This window comes from Molossus molossus, unplaced genomic scaffold (genome assembly GCF_014108415.1).
Source record: "Molossus molossus isolate mMolMol1 unplaced genomic scaffold, mMolMol1.p scaffold_m16_p_11, whole genome shotgun sequence".
Lineage (NCBI taxonomy): Eukaryota > Metazoa > Chordata > Mammalia > Chiroptera > Molossidae > Molossus > Molossus molossus.
This window is the reverse complement of record NW_023425346.1, coordinates 38695167-38700769: the sequence shown is the minus strand read 5'-3', so window position 1 is coordinate 38700769 and position 5603 is coordinate 38695167. Positions and strand designations below refer to the sequence as shown.

Sequence of the window (5603 nt, the reverse complement as noted above, 5' to 3'; positions counted from 1 at the left end):
TGCTGGTACATGCTGAAGAAGCATTTTTAAAGACAGGTATTTATGGTGAAAAGAGTGCTGAACTAGGAGTCAGAAAACCTAGTATCCAAGCAGATTGGTGACTTATCAGTTAGGTGTTTTAGGCACGACATTTAACCTTGCTGAATCTCCACCTTCCCCTCTGTAGAAGACAGGTGACTGTAACAGCTCCTATAACTCAACAGGGTCTTTGTGAGGACTCAGTGAGAAAATATACAGTAAGATAAATTTCTCATTCAATGCTCACACAAGTTATCCGAAGGGATGCTTGACCTAGTTTCAGTAAAAATTTATCACATTGATAATATTCACATTCCTAAAGGGGAATTAAGGATTGGATCAAACTTATGATTTCTGGAGGATGGCTAGTTCTTTACTGATTATTTTGAACTTTGGGGGGATTTTTTTTCTTGTTTAATGAAACAACAAATCTCTGTTAGATTTCCTTAAAAGAATGAATCTTGGATCATTTCATCAGAGTCACTTAAGATGTTTGTTTAAAATAAAGTTCCCTCCTCCGGCCAGTGTAGCTCAGTGCATTGAGCATCATCCCATGGACTGAGAGATTACATGGCATGCAGTAGGCAGCTGATCATTGTTTCTCTCTTATATTGATGTTTCATACATCAATAAAAACATATTTAATAAAAACAAACAAACAGTTGCCTGGACTTAGCTGCCCTTTGAGCTGAGACTCAAGAAACAGTATCCTATTTAACTCCTCACACTAAAAATTCTTACAACTTTGTTGAGATATAATTTACATACTATATAATTCATCCATTTTAAGTATAAAGTTCATTGCTTGTTGGTGTATTACTAAATTATGCAGCCATTATCATGAAATTTGAGATCTGTTGGATTAGGTAAAAGTTTTATTGAGATTGGGCTGCTCTGTGGTTAATGTATATAGATTCCCATCCCAAATGCAAGTATAAAAATAGATGAAAGAGACTTACCCGGCAGGGGAGATACCCTGATCACGAAGGTGGTTTTCCCAGAGCAAGGCTTATCCACTGCACTCCAGATGTGCTGACCCCTATAATTTCCCCAAATGTGGGAAACTCGACTGCACAGTTTATGGTAGTGGGGGACTACGTTCTCACTCTCTCCTAAAAAAAAAAAAAATAGATGAAAGACAAAATCATCATACACACTAGACTACTCTGCTTCTGAGCACAGGGGTCTTTCTGCTAAACAAATATCCTCCATTTTGCAAAAGGATTAGGGGATACTATAGAGAGAATAAAATTGTATGGCCAAAGGAATGGATTTTCTCTCTCCTTGAAAATGTGCAAGCTTTGGCCTCGTTTTCCCAGCCTGTGGATCAGAAAGAATTTGTAAGGGGAAAGCATCATAATTAAGTTAAGGTTCCTCAGCTACCCTTAAGTCCTGCTTTCTGATCTTCTTAAGAATTCAGGATCAGTGCAACTTCCTAATATCTTTAGAGAGATATTTAGAGAGACCATGTCTTTAATAGCTTATTGACATTTTCAGGTTGTCTGCTTCCAGAACTCCATTGTTGACTCAGTTACATCTCTGTTTAATTAGAGGGGAAGACTTTAAACACTTCATTGTTTCCATAAATGGTAACGTAAATGGTAACGCAAATGGTAAGGTGTGAGCTCGAGACATTCAAGGCTTTAGGAGTCACACTCTATTTAGACTGATGTTGCAGATATTTTGCAAAGTGCTTTTCTTCTCTGTCGGGAGGGAAATGTTCTAGAGGAGTATATTGGGGAGACTAGGTAAATTTTCTGGTATTTGCAGAGGGTTTCTTATTTATAGTGTGACAAATATCCTGAACATCCTATTCACTGATGAGTATTATATATATTATATAAATATATATATATATATTTACGTATGTAGGTGTGGGGGGAAAGAGAGAAACATCGATTTGTTTGTTCCACTTATTTGTGTTTTCATGGGTTGATTCTTCTATATGTCCTGACTAGGGATTGAACCCACAAACCGGTAACCTTAAAGTATCAGAATGACACTCCAAACAAACTGAACTACCTGGCCAGGGCCCCACAAACACATATAAAAAGTTTAGACCAATGCTTTCTTTTCATAGCTGAGAAAACTAAGACTTAGAGAGATTTGGTAACTTTAAACTAGAATACTCTTTCCTGCTTTCTTTAGAATAGGTAATCACAATGTTAGAGGAAGTAATCTTGAATTAAAGTTAAGACCTCAATTAAAAATGATTTTCAGGGTGAAACCCTAAAAGCTGCAATGTCTTAGTAAGTCTTAGTGTCTGTCAATAGCCAAGTACTATATTTTCAAGACCACGACATTAAAATGAAAGCAGAGTGTGAGTTGCTTTAAAATTAGTTTTTTTCCATGATGTCAAAATAAAAGGAGAGAGCAAGCTGTGTTTTAAATTCAGTTATTTTCTTCTGCTGTAAACAAAGGTTGTTAATTCAGTATAAAGCTCAGCTCAAACTATCAATGAATGGTTTCCAGGTTCCAAAGATCTCTGTCTGGGAACATCGTTTAAACCACTGGTGATACTGCCACATATAGATCCCGTCTTGGTGTAAAGCACAGGCCCCCGCAATGTCACCCTTGTTTATATGTCTTGAAGCAGCCCCTAGTTCCAGGAAATACTTTGTCATCATGCACTTGACAATTTTTGGTTGCCATCAACCACGTCACAAAGTTAACACTCAGCTTTCCCAGTCAGTCTTTCCAGGGACCCAACTCACCTCTTGCTGTTTGGGTTTCCATGCTGACATTTAGAAAAACAACAGTCACTTGACTCATAAAGCCCTTTCTCCGTGTTCTTACTAATTTTATTATTGACTTTCTCCTAAAAGCTCCAAAATATTTTAAGGATTTTTTTCCTTTTTTTGCAAGATGGAGCTTCCAACTTGTATTTTTTAAGTGCTTCCAATTTTTTTTCTTAACATATGTTGCACAAAGTCTGTCCTATTAGCAGAACCCATTCCTCTTCCAAATAGTATAAAAATCCAAAGACTTAGCCTTTCACAGAGCATTTCTAGGTGGTACCGTTAATTTGAGCTTTGTGTTTAGCTTAAATCGATTTGTTTAGACTAGGTTCTCCCATGTCACTTGTCAATAATCATCAAAGATTCTGTTTTCATATCCATTTCTGTAACACTCAATTTGGTGTTGTATCTGGATGGGGACACATTTCTTTGTACTCATTAGTGCAGTGAAAGATTTTTAAAAAATGAACACAGCCGTATAATGTTTGATTTTAACATATTCCAACAGCTCTCTTTGCTTCGTTCTTCCACTCAGGAAACTTTATTTAAAAATCATAGGATTTGATAAACATGTCTAGCAAATTAAGAATTTTAGAGAGTGATTAAGCATGTTTAAGCTGAGGTCTGATTACATGGGATTGGATTTTAGTTCTGTTACTTCCTACCTGTGCAAACTTGAGAAAGTTTCTCTCCTTTGTGTGCCGCAGTTTCTAAATAGTAATAACAAACTAAATGGAGATTGAGTAGTAAATATGTGAAAAGCACTTAGAACTGTGCCACATAGATATAAGAACGGTAGCTATTTCTATATAACTGCATTAAATGGAATGAAATATGTAGATCAGTTACCAGGAATACAGATACTACCGAGTTTGGAGGCATAATTTTGCATCCCCAGGATACATAAATGGAACAGTTCTGGGAGAAATTTGAGAAGTTCCTTATTGCTTTGAATTATTACTTTATTTTATTTTTTAAATACTATTTTAAATTGATTTTTAGAGAAGGGAAGAGAGAGCAAAAGATTGATGTGAGAGAGAAACATTGATAAGTTTCCTCCCACACACGCCTGACCAGGGATCTAACCTACAACCTAGGTATGTGCCCTGACCAGGAATCAAACTACCACCTTTTGGTGCAAGGGATGACACTCCAACCAACTGAGCCACACTGGCCATGGCTTGAAGAATTTTATTTATTGCCTTACATTTCAACTTGTATCATAAAGAAATAATCCTACAATAGGAGGTATTTAAGGGCTTTTCTATGACTATTATTTGTGATTTTATTTAGTTTTGATATCTATTTTGTGATGGGGCTAGAATTTGAATGAAACCTTTTCTAAATGATTTTGACTAATCTGAGCCTTCATGATACTGAAATTGTTCCATGACAAAGGTACTAGAGATTAGAAAAGTCTGCAGGGGAGCAATTCCAAAGAGGGTAGAAGTTTGCTTACTCCCACCCATCAGGAAGGTCATCCATAACCTAAGTAGATGCCTCACAGACTCATGGCAAGGCCAGAAGTTGAATCAAACATTGTCGGTATAACTTATAATGTTTAATTCTCGATTTACCTTTTTGTGGTTGGGTAAAGGCAATAATCCAGCATCACACTAGTAGTTTCTGCTTACAAGTCTGGTTGACAGTTGTTGAAACACCCAAGCTACATAGGACTTTACTTACTCATTAAAGGAATGGTCAGAGAACATGATTTAGAAGTTCTTCACTGGACAATGGACTATACTTTTCAATGGGGATAAAATATAGTGCAATTTACTGTAGAGGTACGCATGCCCTGAGGATATGAAGAAAGTGGAGATGTATCTAAAACTTCAGTGCCTAAATAATGACAAAGACTCTCTTGGGCTATGTGAATTCCAATTCTCTGTGTTCTTTACCAAGAAATGTATAATTCTTTGTTTGCTCTAGTCCTGACATCTAAGCAAATTTCATCTTCCTGAGCAGGTTTCAGGACTTGCATTTCCTTCTCATCTCCTTCAGCACATGTAGTCTACTGGGTGTTGATTCAACGGTACTACAGCTTCACAACAAGTACCTCAGCCCTGACCTCAAATCTCAACATGTGGTCAAATACACTGTTGGCAGTGTCGTGGGTGGCACGGACAATGGACCTCCCAAAGACAAGTCTCCTGTGACCGTTCAACTGCAGCCCATGCTTTCCGATGAAAGGTGCACAACTACAGCCGGAAGTCAAGCCTTCTGCTCTGGGAGGCTCAGAAGAACACACAGCAATGGGAAGAAGGCCACTGGGACTCCTAGCTCAGAAGTGCTCTCTGGTGTAATTCATACAAGTCACAGAGCACCCACACTCTGCCAGTTGTTGGTGAGGCCCTGTCAGTGCAGCCATGGATGACGCCTGACCTGCCTGTAAGGTTAGGAGGAGACAAACCAGCACTTGGAATTTGAATAGAGGACTTCTCCAAATAAAAAAAAAAATTGAAATGATGATGAAATCCTTTTCTTTTTTTTACTGTAAAATGACCAAGTAGGAGTGTCACATTGTCCATCTCTATAAAAAGAGCTAAAGCTCCACACATGTCAGCTCCGACAAACAGAGTAAACACTAGTCTTTATGACTTGGACATTCTGAAATAGGAGGGTGAAAGTAGTTATATAGATTTACACAGATTTTAAAGGAAGAAATTTCCAGATAATTAAGTGATTCAGCTTTTTATAGGCCTTTAATTTATAATCCCACTTGTGAATCCATGGAAAAGTTGATTTAAAAATTAAGAGCTTTGGAGACTTCCAGTCAAGATGACGGCGTAGGTAAACGCGGTATCGTGTCCTCCCACAACCACATCAAACTTACAACTAAACTAC

The 5603-nt window shown here is 37.6% G+C and overlaps 1 non-coding gene across 1 annotated transcript; it reads left to right on the top strand.

The window, feature by feature from the left end:
* Window positions 1-969: 969 nt before the first annotated feature.
* Window positions 970-1133, top strand: LOC118625911. The gene has a single exon (XR_004958762.1). It is a non-coding gene; the product is annotated as a U1 spliceosomal RNA (small nuclear RNA).
* The last annotated feature ends 4470 nt before the right edge of the window (window positions 1134-5603 follow it).